We start from the raw sequence: 22,603 nt of genomic DNA, 5'->3' as shown, positions 1-22,603 counted from the left end.
AAGGGTACCCCCATGACAGCTTTTGTACCGTTTTTTTTTTTTTTACAGTGAATGTTAAAAAGCCCTCTAAGATATTTGAATGTGTCTTTACTTGTGAGGAAGCCGATCATCATACAACAACAACAACAAAGATTCTTCACCAATTGATTATGGTGTAATCAGTTTAGGATTAGTTAGGCTAGTAAAATGAGGACTAAAGAGGAGATTATGTGGAAAAACTGTGGTTACTCCCTCTGACCAGGCTAAGATTTACTAGGTGTTTTATGTGTCATCAGATCAGAATAGCCCTTCTTTCAAGTTTACCCTGCAGTTTTCACACCGCTCAGTTCTTTTAGTGCTCCGCTCGTTTTGGGTCTACCTCTCTCCCTCCTCCTTCCTCAATCTGCTTCTCTCCCAGTTTCAGTGGTATAGCCGGTGCCAGTAATTGTACAGTGTTTATAAATGAGCTGCTTGTTTAGAGTGTGGGAAGAATTTTTTATTATGTAAGAAAACCCAACACCAGCAAATTCAGGAGCCAGAGATCACCAGAGGCTTGAAAAGCCTTTGATCTTCATTTCTTTTCTTTTTTCTTTTCAATAGACAGAAAAACTCTACAAACTGAAAACATTATGACAAAACAGACTTTTTGCAATCTCTTCTCCTTAGAAAAGCACTTTATATCTATAGGTAACAACATAATGTTTACAAAATTAAATTGCACTGCCATTGCTGCAGTACTGATTTTGACAGGAAGATGGCAGTAGATGTTTTGTTAAACTACACTATCTCAGACTCCTGAAGTTGTTTGGAAGTCACGGGGTAAACACTAATCACTGTAAGGTCAAGACATAAACATCCTAAGGGACTTTCTCAAGCCTACTGCCTTGTAGTGTAAAATCTGCCGGTTTGAATGGAAAAGCCTCTTATTGTAAATGCTGGGGAAATGAAATTGGAAGCCTTGAGGATTTCCCTTCTTATTGGACCCAACTCCTTTTAATGAAACCTTTGCCCCTAATTTTGAGTGTGATTGACCTTCCTGCTATCTTGTCATGAGACTGATTCATCCAGAAATTTAAAGTGATCCATCACTGACTCATTGACTCACTACAATCTCCATGCATCATGGACATTTAAGCAATTGGTCTGATTCTGTTCAGTGGAGTCATGAACCTAGTATTTTTAAAGGGAACCAGTGTCAGTCCTAGCACTTCTTCTTAAAGGGATAGTTTACCCCACAATTAACATTTTGTCATTACATACCCTTGAGGCTCAAGTTGTTCCAAACCTGAATGAATTTCCTTCTTCTGTTGAACACAAAAGAAGATATTTTAAAGAATGTTGGTAACCAGACAGTTGACTGTAGTAGTACATAGTATTTTTTATGGAAGTCAATGACTACCGTCAACTGTCTGGTTGCCAAAATTCTTATTTTATGTTCAACAGAAGAAAGAAATTCATACAGGTTTGGAACAACTTGAGGGTGAGTAACCAATGACAAAATGTTAGCCATGAGCCATGATAGTGGCGTAATTTTATAGTTTACATTGGAACCGGGGTAAAATTCTAATAATATAAATTTTTATAATGAACCAAGCACTATTTATCCATTTTTATAATGCAACTGCACTTGGCTGCCAGTAATTGCCCTGTATTTTCATCTATGGAAAACAGCTAATTATTTTTTGATAACACTGATTTATTATATATATATATATATATATATATATATATAATATCCAATTGAATGGGCATGACGCCTTTGACTCTATAATTCTGCTATACATTTATGTTCATAGGTCCGTGAAAAAGCTGACTGACTGTGGTTACTTAGTGATACTTAGTGATATTCAGTCAGGTGAGAATTTCCAAAGAACATTTCACAGCTGGATGACCCCAAAGTGTTTTACAACTGACATAACTAGTTTGATGACACCACCTTCCCACAGGTGTTTAGAAATCTGAAGGCAACCTGTCAGAACTAGTTAGGCATTTACAAATCAAACTGTCCCACTTTTACTCCTCTCTGCTCATTGCATGTTACTCCGGATTTATTCCTTATTGCGAACCATCTTCCAGTCCACACGCAAAATGGAGTCGATTTCGGCCCTTTGGCCAGTCTCCACGTGTTTGAGGAGCATGTGCAGTCCTTGCCGATTGAGCCGCGCTCCTGCCTGCCAGCCAGACGGTCCCAGAGAGGCCAGATTTACGTGCCGAAAACTCCCCTCACTAACAGAAAAACTTTGGCTCTGACCCTTGACAATAAGCATACTCCCTGTCTCACCAAGTATGCGGTTCAAATCAGTCAACCCAGATGTCAAAGACAAACCAGTTCCTTTCAACTCTGTATTGCTATTCTGAGACATGTAGTCAGGAATACATGTGTAGCCTATCTTACACTTACAATAAATCATTTAGCAGATGCTTTTATAGAAATCGACTATAAAATGTGGACGAACACACAAAATTTGTTTACATCATCAGTATTTTATTTAAAATATTGCATAGGCTAAGCAATATCACATGAGTAATGGAAGTTATACGTGCTGCAAATTATTATTATTATTATTATGCAGGTTACATCATTACGGCAGTAGGTGGTGACAAGCAACCTTATAAGTGAGTAATTAAATCATTCACTAAACCGATGCATTCATAAAAGTGACAATGGGCCTGTACCAATACCCGCACTTGCTGGCACGGCCACTTGAGAGCGCTTGTAAGTGACAGGAAGTAAGTGCACAAGACTGGGAAGGAGTGCACAAGGTCTAAAAATGCCAGTGCACACTAAATACTCACTATCTGTAATATGGCTTCGGAGTGGCATTTGAGGTTAAGCGCATCTCATCATTTATCATGTTCAGGAACTCTATGCCCGGAAAACTTTACAGTGCAAGTTAAATGAATTATATATGACTCGATTCGGCAGTCTTTATTTCTTTGTCAGTCAGTCAGCCAGTCATTCCACCAATTCTTTTAGCAGCACTGAATCATTCAGGAGCAACTGACTGTCTTTATGAGTAAAGTCATGGAATTATTCATTCAACAATTTGTTAAAAAACGCCACGATCGTGTGTTGCTTGGAGACGCAACAGTAAATTTGCCGTTGGATACGGTTTCATTGGTGGACCAAAAATAGACAAAGTAACTATTGTGTCTAAAATGTTACTGATGTTGTTGGATACAACAGGGCTAAAGGCGCAAAAGCCACATTTGACTTCATTCTCTTTAAAATCATTTTAACCTCTTAACCAGCGCCCCATTTTTTGAGAATTTTCTGAAAATGACATACCCAAATACAAATGTCTGTAGCTCTTAAACCCTATGGTCCACATTCATAACTCTGATCTTTTTTTAAACTAGACACTTGAAACTTTGTTACCCAAGAGTCATTATTACTCAAAGTAGCATAGGAACAGAGTAAAACAAGGTAAAATTTACATGAATGTGACTCACGATTTCTTTTAATTAACTTCACTTAGGGAAAAAATGATCAGACTTTTATGTTAAGGGCCTGAAAACACCATAAAGATAAAATTGAATGTCTGACCATGTTTAGATTCAAATTTGAGGATGATACTCCCAAAAATGTAGTTTCTGTAAGCTTTTATTCAAGAAAAGTATAGGCGTCCTTTCCAAAATGCAATTTGGAGACTCCAAATGGACACCTGGCACCCAAACACTTTACATAGGGAGTAAACACTATAGGTCTGCAACAACAATTCAGAACTGTTATGCCCTTCAAACCACACAAGAAAAAAACGATTTCAGCACAACATTTGAACATTTTACCAAAATTATCTTTATTTTGAACAATTCTAATAGCAAAAACAGTGATTTCTCACTACATGTATAGACATTGCAGAAGTGTTCATTTTCCAACTAATGTATAAAATATATAAAAAGAAAAACATAAATGTTTTAGAACATTTGTAATTACAAACGTGGTTTTTACCCAAATAAATTGCAATAAACTGATACTTATAATGAATATCCTATTACTTCCTGTTGCTCTTCGTCATTTTCTGCAAAAAAACCTTCAAATCTCTTCTGTAGTCGACGATCCATGATACAGATGCTCAGATATAAGCTTTAGAGTAAATCCGTGCATTTATGCAAGCTCCATGTGTCAAAACATCGCGTTTATGTGTCTGTTTACATTCTGGTCGCTAACTATGTGTGTGCGTGCTGCGCGCGTGGCGAAAGCGCACATGTGAATGAAAACTTTGCGCAGTTGAATTTGACGAATGTGCTTGCATGAACTGTCTATCACTGCAATCGATTTTAGTTGGCTAATACTCCCATCAATCAAAACGTAGCTCAAAGGACATTGGATAGCATTATCCAGGCTTTTATCCAGTCGAAAGCCCAGCTGCGCGATGGACAGCGCGCTCAGCCTGTCAGGGACTCTCTTACTGTTTTGGTCTGTAACAGAGTCTGTGATTGAACGAGAGAGAAGTAGGATGTATCATTCGATCCGGAAGAGTCTAAACTGCGGGGGTGAGATGGCTTTTGAGTGTTGGAATATGGATTAGAATCGATATTTCTTTGAAAATGAACATGATGCGAACTCTATCTCGAAAACGCTCATGAAAACAAAGGAGGATATTTCATTTTTTTCCCCTATTTTTCGTTGTTTTGGATTAAAAAGTGGGATGCATTTTGAAGAGTGGACCCTTACATTGAAATGTATGCTGTTGTTTCTTGGATTCTTCCGAACTGATCTGAACCATACGAGATGAAAGATGAGTATAGCGGTTCATTTTGCTCATTTTCAAATGAGCAGTCCTTTTGCATTTTATTTAACCCTTTCCTCTCTGGTGTATTGATTGCAAAAACAAGTCTAGAACATGGTTCTTGAGTGTTTTAGCTTTCAAATGATGCATAGTTTATGATAGTCAGATGAATATTTGTTATAAAACAAAGCTTAAAAAAGGTAATAAAAGTATAGCCACGCCCTCGACGGCCCGCTCGCGGGCCGATGCGGGTTAAGAAGATAAACCACAAAATTATTACGAATTAGCCACCCTTTAATCACTCGTATCTCACTCGGTCGTGAGATAGCGTTGCTTTTGATGATACACGTGGATACTTGGCTGATCCTTGATGTGATCGGGGACAGCAATGCGAAGCTGATTCGGTGCTAATTTGATCTAATATTTAATGCTTTTAAACTGTTGTAGATTTATGTATTAAATGAGAATCGGTAAAATGATTGACTACATTTTGAGACAAAGGTCTTCTTAATGTTTTTCAGTTTTGTTCAAGGTAATTAGGCTACAGCAACAGTTTTTCAATAATGGAAGAATATGTAAAAGTACGGTATTTGGGGTAAAAGGCGCCCCTGCTATCGGGGCTAAAGGCACAATAATTAACAAGATAATAAACAGCTGACTGCCTTTTCCAGTTGTTGTTGATTAGATTCAGATGCTAAATATGATATATCAAGTTGGGTGTCCACCTTAGAGATAATCACAATATTTATAATGAAACATATTTAAAAATGTGATATTAATCATATCATATAATACAAAATATGTATTTGGTACTACTACTGTAAAGCTATATTAAATTATATATATTTTTAAATGTGTCTCTGCATCTTTAAAATAATTTTAGGTAACGCTTTAGATTACAGCCCGGAAAGTATTGGGTAATTAAAGCAATTTTACAGCGTAACCTTCGGTAATTATAGTGTACCTATAACGTACTAACAATATAAGTATAAGGGAACAATATTTTAAGTTTGGGGAATAAAGGGGTAACAACCATGAGAATTAAAAAATTATTAATATTGTTAGTATTATAGAACTAAGGCGTACTTATTCTACTATTATGATATAACAATCTTACATTTGTGATCAATTTAGCAAGAACATACACTGCGTACCTTTTTGAAATAATGGTGAAACAGTACATACTGCTTTATAAATAGATATAATAGATATGTACCCTGTAATTTTTAAAATGTAATCTTTTTAACAAAATTGCACTGAAAACGATACTCGGTTACTAACGTAACCTCGGTTCTCTCTAGAGAGGGAACGAGTATTGCGTAAGTTTAGCTTACGCTACGGGAAAGATTCATCTTCTCGAGATATTGAAGCCAAAAAATTATCCTTAATTTTGTATTCATTGTCAACGCAGCAGCTAGCAGACCTAGAGCAGGCCATCTCGCGTGCTCATTGGCTGCCCTGCTGGCATCTGCTGCAGCCTACCAGTGAGCCCCGCGTGACGTCACGCCCAATGAAGGGCGCTCGCGCCTTCATAGCGTCACAGCCCGCCAGAATGGGCGTGGCTTAGCGTATAAAAGAAGGGGCTGTAGGCTGACTTCCCTGGTTTTTCGACAACTGAAGCGAAGTCGCTCGTGGCGCGAGCACGGCCGGTTACGCAATACTCGTTCCCTCTCTAGAGAGAACCGAGGTTACGTTAGTAACCGAGTATCGTTCTCTTACGAGAGGTTCTCTCGTATTGCGTAAGTTTAGCTTACGCTACGGGAACACTTTGTCAACGCCGTGCGCGCCAAGCATCCACCATGAGACCCCGAACTTTCAGGGGAACCCTGTAAGGTGGAGAATAAGGTGGCCAGCCACGCGGGCCATCACTTGTACATACGCACACATAGGGAATACAGAGCAGCGCGCCGGTCTGTATAGGCACATGGCACACACCCTACTTAGTGCAGCTCAACCAGGAGAGCTGAGTCATGTGAGAGTGATCTGAGCAGGAGGTCTGGGCAGAATACACCTCTCTTTTAACTGACAACAGTTTAGCCTGCAAGGCAGGAACTTCTAGGTTATAAAACCTGACAGAGGTAGACGGGGAGCTCCAGCCCGCCGCTACACATATGTCATGGATAGAAATTCCACTGGACCATGCCCACGAAGAGGCCACGCCTCTCGTGGAATGAGCCCTGATGCCCAGAGGGCATTGCAGACCTTTTGACGCGTAAGCGGCTGCTATAGCGTCCACTATCCATCTGGACAGGCTCTGTTTCGAGGAGGCGAGACCCTTGGTGCGCCCACCGAACGAAACAAACAGCTGTTCCGAACGCCTGAATAAGGCGGAGCGCGTAATGTAAAACCTCAGCACTCTGACAGGGCAGAGGAGGTTCACATCACTTTCACTGTCAGATGCTGGCAGAGCTGAGAACGAGATAACTTGCGCTCTGAACGGAGTGCCCATCACTTTAGGAACGTAGCCACGTCTAGGTCTGAGGATGACTTTAGAGTCATACGGCCCGAACTCAAGACACGATGCGCTGACAGACAGCGCATGCAGGTCCCCCACACGTTTTACTGACGACAGTGCAGTCAGAAAGACGGTTTTCAGTGATAGATATTTCAACCCCACGGAGTTTAGTGGTTCGAAGGGAAAAGCTTTCAGGGCCTCTAGGACCAGTGAAAGATCCCACATGGGAACCGACGGGGGGCGCGGCGGGTTCATCCTCCTAGCTCCTCTAAGGAAGCGGATGACCAACTCATGTCTTCCTAATGACTGGCCGTGCGTCGATTCTGCGAACGCTGCCACGGCCCCCACGTATACTTTTGAGTGTGGATGGGGACCTTCCCTTATCCAACAGCTCTTGTAGGAAGGAGAGCAGATGCGCCACCCCGCATGTCCGCGGGTCCAGACCTCTGTCGGTGCACAATCCAGAGAACACCGACCATTTAGACGCGTAGAGCCTTCTCGTGGAAAGGGGCTCTAGACTGCGCGATCGTGTTCATTACTCCTTCTGGCAGGGCAACGAGTACCCGTTGATCAACCATGCGTGCAGAGACCAGCGCTCTGGATGGGGATGCCAGATCGTGCCGCGAGTCTGAGAGAGGAGATCTGCCCTCACCGGAATCGGCCACGGAGCTGTATGTGACAGCCGTGCTAGCTCCGGGAACCAAATCTGATTCTTCCAAAGCGGGGCTATGAGGAGCACCGAGTGGCGTGTTTCCCTGATTCTCTTGATCACCTGTGGTAACAGAGAGACCGGAGGGAAAGCATATAGCCGGAGGCTGGGCCAAACCTGGGCCAGCGCGTCATCGTCCTTCGAGAAGAACGTCGGGCATTGAGCGTTGTCTTTTGACGCAAATAGGTCGACTTCCGCCCTGCCGAATAGGCGCCACAGTTTCTGGACCGTTTGGGGGCCCAGGGACCATTCCCCTGGGGGAACGTTGTCCCTGGACAGTTTGTCTGGGCCGTCGTTCAAATGGCTAGGCACATGCGCCGCCCTCAGCGAGCGCAGGTGCATCTGAGACCAAATAAGGAGGCGTTCGGTCAGATTGCAGAGATTTCTGGATCTGACACCGCCCTGACGGTTTACATAGGATACCACAGACATGTTGTCCGAGCGGACAATAACATGTTGGTCCTGTATGAATGGGAGGAAGCGCTTCAGCGCATTCTCGACCGCTATCATCTCCAGACAGTTTATGTGAAAACACCTCTCTTGGTCTGACCACTGGCCGAAGACCGGTCTGCCCTCGAACAGCGCGCCCCAACCCCAGTTGGACGCGTCTGTCGAAATGACTTTCCGATAAGAGATGGTTCCCATCATCACTCCCAGCTGGTACCAGTCGGCCACTAACCAGGGCTGCAGAGCCGCTATGCAGGTCTGAGTCACTCTGATTTTCTGACCGCCAGAAACCCAAGCTCGGCGGGACGGGCGAGCATTCAACCAGCGTTGGAGCGGGCGCATGCGCAGTAGGCCCAGCTGGAGCACCGCTGCAGCTGCAGCTGATGCCATACAGCCCAGCATCCTTTAAAATGTTTTCAAAGGGAGAAAGCTGTCCTTCTGGAAAGACGCGGCTAGGTGGCGAACACGGAGCGCGCGCTGTGCCGATAGACGAGCCGACATGGTCACCGAGTCCAGTTCTATTCCTAAAAAGGAAATTGACTGGCTGGGTAGTAATGAGCTCTTGGTCCAGTTGACCGTGAGACCCAAGCTTTCTAGGTGACTGAGAAGCACTGTTCTGTGAGATAGCAGCTCTGTCTCTGACTGTGCCAAAATCAGCCAATCGTCCAGATAGTTCATTATTCGCAGCCCCTGACTTCTCAGGGGGGCGAGCGCCGCGTCCATGCACTTCGTAAATGCACGGGGTGCTAGAGACAGGCCGAACGGCAGGACGGTGTATTGATATACCTGACCGTCGAAGGCGAATCTCAAAAATTGCCTGTGACGGGGTATTATCTGAATCTGAAAATAGGCATCCTTCAGATCTAGAGAAATAAACCAGTCCCTCGGGCGAACGTGCGCGAGGTTTTTCCTGGTCGTAAGCATTTTGAACAGTCTTTTCACAAGCACTTTGTTCAAATGTCTCAGATCTAGGATAGGTCTGAAGGCTCCGTCCTTCTTGGGTACGAGAAAATAACGGCTGTAAAAGCCTGACTCGCTCAGAGAAGGCGGCACCTTTTCTATAGCCCCTTTGCACAGCAGCTTTGCTATGTCTGCGTGAAGTAGGTGTGCTACTTCCGCATTCACTATCGTCGCGGTCCGGGCTCGAAAGCGCTGGGGATGGCGAATGAATTGAAGTGTATAGCCCTGCTTATTGTGCTCAGAACCCATTCTGAAATCCCTGGGATAGTTTCCCACGCAGCTATGTGAGCCGCTAGGGGGCGAATGGCCTCCGGGTTCAGATCGCCGCCATTTGCGGGCTTGTGAAACTGAGCCGGAGCCGAAAGCGCGGCGCACGCGCTCTCGGTTCTGGGCGATGGCTTCTCGCTGAAAGCCGAGACCGTCTGATTTATGTGAGGTGTCCCAATCATAAGGGATGGGGAGCATTTTATTCTCACTTTTTGACGCGCAAGCAGCGCTTTGGGTGGAAAAGCTTTCTGTAAGCGTGAGCGCGTGTGCGCGGGCACGAGACTTACAAGTGTATTTGACGCCCCGATCATAACGGATGGGGAGCGTCTTATCAATGCCCTGCGTTTTGTGATAACATTTAATCGCGCGGGCGGCGCCCGGGGGGAGGTGTGTGTCAGTAAGCGTGAACGCTCTCCGGCGGGCACGAGACTTACATTCATAACCTGTTTTATTGACCGTGTAACAGAGCGGGCACAGAGCAGAGTGGGCACAGACCTGTGGACACATTCCTTATATTCAACACTCGAGCGGCCTTTCTGCGCTTTATGAGAGTGTGCTCTGTGAGTGACACGAGATTTGATGTGCTTGTGTGTAGGGGTGAACACTGGGGCGTGGGCACTTTCACTACACTTAAAACACCAACGGCGTGAGCCGGACCAGATATTATACTCTTTTGAGATTTTCTCTGGGTCGCCGTGAAAACGGCGTATGTGTGCAGGCGAGAGGGCAAATGAGCAGGCTCGTTGGCTGCTAAATGGACCACTGCAGTAGCCTGATTGAAGGGGACTGACAGGGAAATAAACTTGAATACGGCGGCTCGCTGAGGAGAGCCGCATAAATTTTATCTGCTGCGGGAGCCGGAATTGAACACGGGTCTCTGGGGCAAAAGCTTAAGGTTTAGCCCCTGAGCCACAGGGGAAACAACATAAGCTTCAGTTGGCGCGATCAGATAAAAGAGAGAAAAGAGAGTCATCACAGTTTTCGTGTGCGTGTCGGCATTGTCTGCAGGCGTGCGTGTTATAACAGGCTCTCTACTGCAGTATAGACATTACCAGCCGCTCGAACTAGGAGGAGCTGGAAAATGTTTGAGAAAAAAGAGGGGGTTTTTCAGGCCTCGGCGGGACAAAAAAACCACACTCTCTCCTTCTTTCGCCGGTGACGCATGCGCTCGGGGGCGCGTGCTCGCTCTCTGTACGTAAGAAAGCTGGTCGCGAGCTCAGAGAGGAGAGCTGCATAATTTTTTTCTGCTGCGAGAGCCGGGAATCGAACACGGGTCTCTGGCGCGAAAGCTTAGGGTTTAACCAGTGAGCCACAGGGGAAACATCGTAAGCTTAAGTTGGCGCGAGCAAATAAGAGAGAGAGCGTCATCACAGTTTTCGTGTGCGTGTCGGCATTGTCTGCAGGCGTGCGTGTTATAACAGGCTCTCTACTGCAGTATAGACATTACCAGCCGCTCGAACTAGGAGGAGCTGGAAAATGTTTGAGAAAAAGAGGGGGTTTGTCAGGCCTCGGCGGGACAAAAAACCACACTCTCTCCTTCCTTCGCCGGTGACGCCTGCGCTCGGGGGCGCGCGCTCGCTTTCTGTTCGTAAGAAAGCTGGTCGCGAGCTCATAGAGGAGAGCTGCATACATTTTTTCTGCTGCGAGAGCCGGGATCGAACACCGGCTCCGGCTGCCTTTGGGAACGGCGCTTATCACTGCGCGGTCCCACAAAGGGCGGAGTGACTGCTTCTATGGTGGGCGCGGTAGCTTCCTTGTAACGTAAAGGAAGCTAGCCGCGGTTAGAACAGCAGTCCCTTGTGGCGTGTCCCTCGACCTCATCCTCAGACGCGACGGCAGTGAGGCTCGTGAGGGGCAGCTGCGCGTCGGTGAAGGGAAGCGGGGAAGGTGAACAGCGAGGCTCGAGGGAGGCTTTCCGGCGAGCGCGTCGCTGTGGCTACAGGCTCCGGCTGCCTTTGGGAACGGCGCTTATCACTGCGCGGTCCCACAAAGGGCGGAGTGACTGCTTCTATGGTGGGCGCGGTAGCTTCCTTGTAACGTAAAGGAAGCTAGCCGCGGTTAGAACAGCAGTCCCTTGTGGCGTGTCCCTCAACCTCATCCTCAGACGCGACGGCAGTGAGGCTCGTGAGCGGCAGCTGCGCGTCGGTGAAGAGAGGCAGGGAAGGCGAGAGCGAGGCTTGAGGGAGATTCTCCGGCGAGCGCGTCGCAGTGGCCACAGGTTCCGGCTGTCTCCGGGGCCCTACACGAGCCGCAGGAAATGCGAGGCATCTTTAAAAAGACACTCGCGCTCTTTTAGGAGTAAGCTAGAAGAGAATACAACAGAGTAAAAAGGATACGTCGCCGGATAGCCAGGGCTTAATTTGAGCCCGAACACGCCGGAACATTTTCCGGCACCTCCGACGTTGGATCCGGAACCTTTTTTTATTGGATCCGGCACCTCCTGTGTCACTATGGCAAATTAATAATTACTGTTTGTGTAGTGTTCAATGTTGTTATCTGTCTTGTTAGTCTTTATTCCCCATTGAAGTTCCACAAAAATCTTGTGTTTGCAGTTTCGATGCGTTTTTGAGGTGAATTTTCAGGGTAAAGTGAGTCGCACACCGGACGAGAAGCGCAGCGCCGCGTCGCGCAGCGCCACGTCTTTAAAATTCTAACACATTATTCTCTACACACACCGGCAGCACCATTCGGCGTTGTTAATGTAAATACTGTTTGACTTCACCCTGTGCTGCATGCAATATACATTTAGTTTTACATTTATTTACAGAAATCAGTTGCTTGAATTAAAATTGCTGATGTTATCGGATTTTCAGGTGAGATTCTCGTTATTTCGACATAATAACAGGGGTTTTTCCAGCATTTAATTTTTTTGGCGGTCACCAAAACAATTTTTTGTCCCGCCAAAGCCTTTTTTGATCGGTGAGTGATGTAGAATAGAATGACTGCTGCGCTTGACAGGGCGCATAACGAGCAGAGAGAGAGCGCGTCCCGGCCGCGCGCGCGCACTCTCACGTCTTCAAACAACACGAGCGCTGTTTTGCTCTCTCTCGCGCGCGCGCATATTAATCAAAATCAATTGACACGATAGTAAAAGGTCGGAAGATCGCAGTTTCACGTAGAGCATTTGGAGATTTTTTCTCCTGAATTACCGCGGTGTGTGAATTGTGCAAAAAAAAAAAAAAACACGTTGCCTTATTATCTTCTCTAAAAAGCGTTCCGCCCATTCAGCTGACATAAACCACATTTCAATAACCGAAAAAACCTATCCAGTGATTAAATGTTTTCTGTATTGACGCAAATCTTGTCCTAAACTGCCGAGATAATCACACAAGCGTGCCGTGGCTGGACGTCCACTAATGACACGTCCGATAGGCCTACGCAAACGAATGACTCATTTTAACTATTTACTTTAATGAATAGTTTAAACAACTGACCTGTCCAACACTGAACTCACGAGACCTCTGAATCGGTGTATAAAAAATCGGTAGGCTAACCTAACCTAACTATAGATTAGTTAACATTTAGCTTGTAACAAACTGCACTTCTACAGCATTGTTAATGTCAATGTCAATATTTAGAGAGTCTGTATATATGGCCCACTATGTGTTGTTGTAGCCATTAAATAAGCGCATTTTGTTTAATTTTTGTAAAAATATTATAATGTTATTTTTTTTACATGCTGATTATGAAAATTGAACAGCATTAGTAAGATGCGCCCCTCATATCAGCACCTGCTTTAAAATTATCTGGCGCCGCCCCTGCTCGAGTTGTCCTAGACGCGACTCGGCGCTTCTCGTCCGTTGTGCGACCCCCTTGCTGCTTGTGAAAAGTTTTTTTTTGTTTGTTTTTTTACATTTTGCACCCATGTAGTGCATGTTCTGAAATTAAAATAAACATTGCCCTGATACACACACATCGTTGTTAAGGGTTTTTTTTTAGTCAGAGAACGAAGAGAGAGCTACGTAGCTATTTATTTATTTTCGTTTCCTCCAACCCCCGTTTTGAGTCGCCGGATCCACCCCCCCTCTACGCTCCGGGACCTCCCACTTTACAAATTAACCACTGCGGATAGCGTAGCTCGCACGGATGGCTGAAGGTGGCGAAGACGGCCGGCTTCCTCCCACACAGCAGGAGACTCCTAAGCGGATCCGCGTTCAAGTCGCCAAACCCGCGTAACTGTCACATTCGTTTTGGGGCCGCCCAGAGGATCAGCTCCGCCTCCGGGAGGCGCCGTAAATTCTACTGTCAAACAACGGATCCAGTGCGGACCCATGTCGGATCCTAGGACGCGGACGCGCCTTTACTGTAACGGTTGAACTACAGCACACCAAGAGCCGATCATCAGTCGAGACTTTCTTTGCTGGGACACGGTTGCGCTGAACCCTCTTTTGAGTAAGTAAGTTATTTATATATGTATATAAGTTATATATTGCGACATTGACTGTAAACATTGTTTTTTTTATCATCATGTAAATGATTGTAATGTCGTTGTTTGAAATTATTGACAACTTTAACATGTTCACTCGTGGATAATGATTTAGCGCTAGCTTCTAGCTAGCTGTGCATTACATAGTTTAACAACAAATCAAAACGCTAAGTGAACATTATTAGCTAACGTTATGTTTATCATGTTGGTTTTAAAACAGTATCGTTAATACAGCGTGTCGGAGCAGCGTCTCCTGCAGCGGGGAGTCACAGGCAGAGGGTCCCTGCAGCGTTCGCTAACGTTAGCTTCTTGTCTGGGGACTGATAGCAGTAAACACTAAATTCATCAAATTCATAAATAAATTTATTTTCCAATAAACTGTAACGTTAGCTGTCATATTTCACGGTAACGCTACCCACGTGAGTGCGGATTTCAACGCTGTTTGTCACTTTGCCTATAGGCAAATATATTATAATATATTATATACACTATAAATAAGTTTGACAAGTAGTAGGCCTAGCAGCTACTCGCCCTGTTGTTAATTTGGTTGCCATGACTTCGCGTGGGACGACGTCCTGTCAGTTGCTCGAGAGGGAGGGGATGACAGCTTATTTGACACATAAAAGTCTTATTCCGTATTGAACTGATCCGGAACGCACTTTGTTCCGTATTTTTGAGAATCAATTTCAGTGCAAATCCATGACAGACACATATAGCTTCTAAAATATAAATGTCAGACAGACTATGAATGAACGAAGACCTGCTATAATGGAAAATTCGGGGACCTGGCGCCCCCTTGGCTGGCTCTGACGTGTAATGACGTAGAGTTGGCTCATTGGTCGCACGCAGCTCGCACGTCAGAGGCGCCCGCGCCATTGGTTGTGCTGTTGCCGCTGCTTTCCACTGCACACGACAGATCGCATACGATTGTCGTATTTCGCCTCCTAGTGTCAGTCGAACGGAACTTTGAAATTGGTCGTGAAGCAACCGTTAAGTTACCCTCGGATATTCACAATGGTTAAATTAATGATTTTTAATGAATGTGCTGTAATGCATGCATGAATATCCACACAAAACAAATGACCCTCAATACATCTAAAATAAAAACATTGTAGATTTTATAGAGCTAATCGATATAATTATTGATTTAATAATTTTTTTTTTAAATCTGCCATAATTATTAATAACCGTCATTTGACAGAAATAGCGTTTACAGAATAAAAATGATGCACTTGTTTATACAAAAACAGGTAATTGGTGAAATGTGCTGTCAGTTATTAAAATTGCATATTACATGTGCATCAGACACCTGTGTGTGTTTACAGGGGATTCACGAGAGAGACGGACATTTTGCAGGCCATGCAGCAGTGAAGAAATGGACCAAAACAGTGGATCTCTTCCTCTATGATCTAGTTCTTGTTCCTTTGCACCTTGACTTGCACTGGGCTTTGGCTGTAAGTAATTTATGAATAGTAATGCCTTTGTAACACATTGTTTCCATATTTATACTGTATGATTAAAAGTGTAAAAATTTTATATTTACCTTTACACTATTTTTTTTTACCTTTGACCTCCATTGCTTATCACCAGGTAATTTATTTCCAGTGCTATGACTCCATGGTCAGAGACATGATGAGATCTGCCAGATATTGTTGTGAGTTATGTCCAATTAGAACTTTGGTTTTAACCTGAAACGGCTTTGAAGGCATGTATGCATGTCTCGTGTGATTATTTAACAGGAAATACCTCATGGAGGAGAACAAAATCAAAAAAGCCTGCTGCTTTGAGGCTTCCAGATGGACCATCGGCCGAATAAGAACCAACGTATGCATGCCCTCATATAATAAGTTATACAAATATTCTTTAAACTGTGCCCTTTTGTTTACCGTTATACTTACTTGGAATTTTGTTTCTAGGCAATTCCCAAACAGCCAAATGGAAATGACTGTGGTGCTTTTATCTGCAAATATGCAGACTTCCTTTCTCAAGGAAAGCCACTTACTTTCAGACCGGTACATGACCAAGCTAAGCTACAATATTTATATTTCTCACAAACCTGATTCTTAACACTTGTTTGACTTTATGGTAACACTTTAGAATACTGTTTCTTACTTACTGCATAACTAATAAGGAATTAGGTCATTCTTTATTAACGCTTAAGTCACTACTGTTAACTACTAAGGAAGATGTGTTAACTAATCAGTATGTAATATAATTTTATGATTGTGTTAATATCTGTCTGTTTGATTACAGGTGCTGTGAGAAAAAACTCGGTGACGCGGTCAGCCACAGATGCGGAGGTCACCAAGCATGCTATCCTCCATCCACACAAACTGAGTAATAGGAGAAATGATTACATTAAACCATCTTTTTATTGAACTTCTTGTTGTTCACCAGTTATTCATTTTCTGATATTTTAGCTGTACATAGTGCTGTATTTCATTGAAGTTGTAGCCTAATAGATCAAATATGTTATGTTTACACCGACCTAGGCCTATAAAGCACTAAATTAGGTTTTGACCACAAAATGAATGTAGATTAGCCTGGCCCACATAGGCTACTTAACAAACCAGAATAGGTTATAACCTATAACTTTCCATAAATGTAAATTTTATATTTCCATTGAGTAGTGATTACTTTTGTACAGTAAATTGATGTCTTGTATCGAAACTTTTATGTTAGGCCTATTTACAATATTGTTAGGTTAAAAATACAAGGCGATGCAGATTTAAGCTTAGGTCTATATTGCTGTAGTAGCCTACTAGCCTAGGCTAGCCCTATAGTTTTTGGTTTTATCCTATAGTTTAGTTTATCCTATTTTATCCTACAGCAAGAACAGAAGGGATTTTAAAAATTAGATAAACGGGTCCAAAACGGACCCGGGCCAGATGAGCCAGAATTTTATGAGTCCGTTGCGGGTCCGCGGCGGATGTATGTATCAATTTGCGGGTCCCAAACGGACCCGCCGCAGAGGTAAGGTTTTAATGGCGGATGCGGAGCGGATGCAACGCGGAGCCACTGCGGGTCCGCGATCCGCCTCCGTTGCGGATCCGTCACTGCGAGCAAGTGGACGCCGATACGGGTCCGTTTCGCGGGTCCGTTCCGGAAGCCGCGATACCTCCGCGGCAGATCCGCCGCGGAGTCCTTTTGCTGTGTGGGCTCAGCGCTGTCCTAAGCTGGCTGTTCGACGGCGGCGGTGGCTTCTCTCTGATCCAGCGATGCGGAGAGCTCGCTGAAGAGTCGAAAAATCAGGGAAGTCAGCCTACAGCCCCTTCTTTTATACGCTAAGCCACGCCCATTCTGGCGGGCTGTGACGCTATGAAGGCGCGAGCGCCCTTCATTGGGCGTGACGTCACGCGGGGCTCACTGGGGCTGCAGCAGATGCCAGCAGGGCAGCCAATGAGCACGCGAGATGGCCTGCTCTAGGTCTGCTAGCTGCTGCGTTGACAATGAATACAAAATTAAGGATAATTTTTTGGCTTCAATATCTCGAGAAGATGAATCTTTCCCGTAGCGTAAGCTAAACTTACGCAATACTCGTTCCCTCTCTAGAGAGAACCGAGGTTACGTTAGTAACCGAGTATCGTTTTCAGTGCAATTTTGTTAAAAAGATTACATTTTAAAAATTACAGGGTACATATCTATTATATCTATTTATAAAGCCTATACAGTATGTACTGTTTCACCATTATTTCAAAAAGGTACGCAGTGTATGTTCTTGCTAAATTGATCACAAATGTAAGATTGTTATATCATAATAGTAGAATAAGTACCCCTTAGTTCTATAATACTAACAATATTAATAATTTTTTAATTCTCATGGTTGTTACCTTTATTCCCCAAACTTAAAATATTGTTCCCTTATACTTATATTGTTAGTACGTTATAGGTACACTATAATTACCGAAGGTTACGCTGTAAAATTGCTTTAATTACCCAATACTTTCCGGGCTGTAATCTAAAGCGTTACCAAAAATTATTTTAAAGATGCAGAGACACATTTAAAAATATATATAATTTAATATAGCTTTACAGTAGTAGTACCAAATACATATTTTGTATTATATGATATGATTAATATCACATTTTTAAATATGTTTCATTATAAATATTGTGATTATCTCTAAGGTGGACACCCAACTTGATATATCATATTTAGCATCTGAATCTAATCAACAACAACTGGAAAAGGCAGTCAGCTGTTTATTATCTTGTTAATAATAAGTTGGTTGTTATTACTATCTCCTGGTTGTTACCCCTTTATTCCCCAAACTTTACATATTGTTCCCTTATACTTACATGCAAGTACTCTATAGGTACACTATAATTACCGAAAGTTACTCTGTAAATTCCTCTTAATTACACAGTACTTTCCGGGCTGTAATCTAAAGCGTTACCTAATTTTTTTATTACAGTGTATTTATTGTACAAAAAGGAATTATTTTATTTATCAAAATAAACTGAATACAGTACAAACTTTGATCAAGTGATTGTTTCGAACTAATATTAACGTAGACATGATTAAAAACATATTATTTTAGCTAAAGTATTTGTATAAATAATATATGTCTTTTGCCCCATGCTGGTGAGCCTTTTACCCCGTGTGGGTTAAAAGGCCCACCTTGACACCTCATACATTTATAAGATTTTTAAACAAACAAACAAACAAACAAACAAACAAACAAACAAACAAACAAACAAACAAACCACTTTTATGATTTATTTTCACACAAAATCGGTTGCTCTATCAATGTTTAATAAAAACACATATTTTTTCTGCAATCATACACTATGGGGCTCATTTTTCTTAGGGAGTACCTTTAGCCCCGTTGTACCCATTAATCAACTGGGCAGCTGTCGATAAACTGATATTAAGGTAGGTAGAGATTACAAAGAGTTCTGTCTGAATAGACATCTCAGACTAACCATAGAGCGGAGGAAGGTCACTGGGTGCCAGATATTTCTTCATAATAGCCAGTAAATGCCAAGTTTGTTTGTATTATATTTTTGTACAGGGAGTAATCCACTTCAGTGAATTTTCAACCTACAGACCTTTATTGGGCCTGCATAGGGATTTGAAGCAGGAAACCAGAGCTAATGCCTACACTAACTTCAAACACATGCCAGGAGCTCTTTAAATGTCGGGTGGGCAGGAGTGGGGCTCGTGTTATGGGGGCAGATGGGAGAGAGATGAACCTGGAAGTGCTGAGTTCAGAGAGAGAGACAGATGTCTGCTTCTGCTTATCTGGAAGGCTGTAGTTGGTCATATCTACAATCCTAAAACAGAACAGACGCCCAGGGGTGTTACTGTACGATTCAAGGGTCAGCCAACAAGCGCAATGCAAGAGTGCACAACTAGAACATCTTCCTCCTATAAGTACCGACCCAAAAATTCATATATGCTAAAACAGCATATGTTGTTAATAACAGACTCCTTTCCATCATCTTTAGTGACCCATTTTGGCCGCTATGTGAGTCTATCCAGTGATGTTTGGAGTAAATGGAGACAAGATTGTCATAGCAGGTCATTATGGAACTTGGCAGATATCGAAATGTCTAAATGTCCTTGCCTTGAATGACTCATTCGGATGTAAAGAGGGAGTGAAAGGATAGAAGGCTAAATTGTGTGTACTTGGATCGATTGTCTGCAGCTGTTTAACTCTGTACACACACCATAAGGTCGAAATGCTCTGGGTTTATATTTAAATATCAACTGACACTAACAACACACATCACATGCATTACAAGGATAAACGTGTCCATGTTAAACGATACGTCAATGGCCCTGCAGACTGAACTGATATAGTCTTTGAATGGGGTACACACATATACCATGTCCTTTGGACGTATTGCACTGGCTGTTAAGTTGAAGTACAGACTGCCAGAAAGCCTCGAAAAGCCACAGCCACCCTCACTTTGCTTCAACACCCACCAAAAAAACAGCTCAGAAATGCAGAACTGCCCCCTCCATTTGTTAAAGAGAAACTTTTCCCCCCTTAAGGAGGCCAAAGTATTTTTACTGGCTTCAGATCCTACCAGAATGCATATATGGAGGTTTATGGCCAGAGGGACGGCGATCCCTCAGAAATGCGCTATACGTCTGTATGTGGCAAATGTTTCTGCTCCATAAACTTTAGCAGCTATGTCTGACAGTCAGTGCACTGGAGCAATGCCTGCTGTGATGATGGGAATATTCATGCTGTGGCATCCTCACGTCTTCCATACACAGATGACAGGTCTGGACGCATTTCAAGAACTGCAGTGTAAGAAAAATAAGATACAGCGCAATTAGTACAGTGCTCATTTGAACATGTGTTAAATGAACACATTTTAAAATAATTAAAAAATAAACATATTTAATTAAAAAAAATGTGGGGGAAAAAATAAAATGAACAGATCATCTGTTAAGGGCAAATTAAAAAAGAAAAAATTATGATCAAGTTTATAACATCCAAAATAATTTGCTCATGATTCATTAACACATTTTCTTGTTTGTTATGGTTGATCTGCACTGTCACTCAGCACATTCTGTTCATACTGCAGCTTTTATCTTGATGATCAAGAGATTAATAATAATTTTAGGCTTTGGGCCATATGTGTCTTTTTTTAGTTACCAGACTTGTTTTTTGTCAAAGGGAAAAAAACGCATGAATCAGAAACATGTTTTGCCCTCAAGCGATGAGAGAACTGTTTTCACTTCTGTAATATTTATCAACTGACACATATATTCAATATTTCTTGCCACAATTTCTTTTAGTAGCACTTTAGAATACTGTTCAGTCGTTAATGAGTAGCTACACATGAACAAACGCGTATCGCTTAGTTGAATGAGGTAGTTCACTATTAGCTCATCACTATTTTTTTCATTCCTCCCTGAGGACTTCTAAGAACTACTATACAGGCTCATAATTAATGTAAATAATGCATCATTTATCATTAATTCTAAAGTAAAGATCATGGTAACCCACTAGTAATGACTCAAGTATTACCAAATCCTTCAGAAGGAATTTCTAATTATTTGGAACAGCATTTTAAAGTGAAAAGCATGATAACTCGGTAGTAATGACTGAAGTCATTGTAAGCTTTTGATGTTTTTGTAAGGTTATTGATTAGCTAATAGTGACCTACTTCATTCAACTGAGCACTAGTATACTTACTAATTAGTTAATCAGAGTATCTAGAATGTTAATATTGCTTTACTCATGTGTTCCTGTGTAGTTATTCATGAATGGCAGAACAGTGTTACCTTTCTTTTTTTTTTTTTTTTTTCATGCATTTTTTTATTCTTGTACAACTAGTTATAATTTCTGTATTATTATATATCAATCTTCACTACCTTATTCTTATGATTGGTTTTATTTTGGTGCGTTGGTTGTTTTCCTTTATCAAAAAGAAAATAAAGAAAGAGCATTTTTAGGAGACATGTCACGACTAGAGAGGGTGGGGAAGGGCGTAGGCTATTGAGAATCCCACAATGTCTTTCTTTCCTTGCCAGCAGCACTGTTTATGAAAGTGTGTTTGGATTGCCCTCCCTTGTGTGAACAGTTTGTGCAGCTAAATCATGTTTTATCTTTATCGTATAAAGTTTGGATGGACACTTCCTGTTGATTGTTTAATACTTACCATGTGCCAGTACACCAAAGGCTTATTTGTTTGCTGACAGATATGACCGTTTTGATGAATGTATTAGTTGTACCTTAGATTAGTGTTTATGCAATGTACATTTCAGCTGCCTATGAGAAAAACTGACTCTGTGAACACAGTCTGAACAATGGCAAATGAATCATGCACTGTACTTGAACATACTTACGCACAGTGTAATTCACTTCCACTATGTCAGTAATAGCAGAATTCCTTTCCTCAAGACTTTCTTCAACTCCCACAGTTAGATTCACATGACCACATAATTCCACCACAAAGGTCAAGGGGTCACGGGTCAGGTCACCTCCCTCCATTTGCGGGTCCCACTTGCCAGTTAGAATGCCCAGTCTCTTTATTAATAGGCTTACAATGAAACCCACAAGGTTGAACCACAAGACCGGATATATGCGGTCCACAGAGGCATCAAGATGTGAGGCTAAAAAAGCACATCTGTCACACTTTGTGTGTGTGTGTGTGTGTGTGGCTCTCCTTTAACATAGATTTAGCCTAAATCTACTAAAAACACTTCAAAAATGTCAGGTCAGAGTATAGATTGAGCCCTTCCCGACAGCATATTCCATACCTGAACAATTCTCTTCTGTTTTTCCAAGAGAGAAGTAGGAAAAAACATATATTATTTTTTCTTTTGTTCTCAGATTTCTGTGAAATAATCTATGGTTGCTGCTTGCAGGTATTGCATATTGTAATACACTTTAATCCGACCTCTTCATAAAGCTTATAATTGACAAATTCATTAAAAAAAAAAAAAAAAACCTTTAACATTGTGTTAATACAAGCAAGTGGTTCATTTGTTTTTACTACATGAGGCATTTTCATGGAAATAAATATTTAGCTATTTTCTAAAAGTTTAGCTTTGATATCTATATTCTCATTAATGTCAGTCTTACAGGAAGTTTCCCTGCCTTCCATTTCACCACAGCTGCCTGTACAAAGTGAAAGTTTTGACAATGATTTATTTTGCTAAC

Source organism: Rhinichthys klamathensis, unplaced genomic scaffold, assembly GCF_029890125.1.
Source record: "Rhinichthys klamathensis goyatoka isolate OS25496 unplaced genomic scaffold, OSU_Roscu_1.1 h1tg000115l_1, whole genome shotgun sequence".
Lineage (NCBI taxonomy): Eukaryota > Metazoa > Chordata > Actinopteri > Cypriniformes > Leuciscidae > Rhinichthys > Rhinichthys klamathensis.
Note: the sequence above shows the minus strand (reverse complement) of the source record.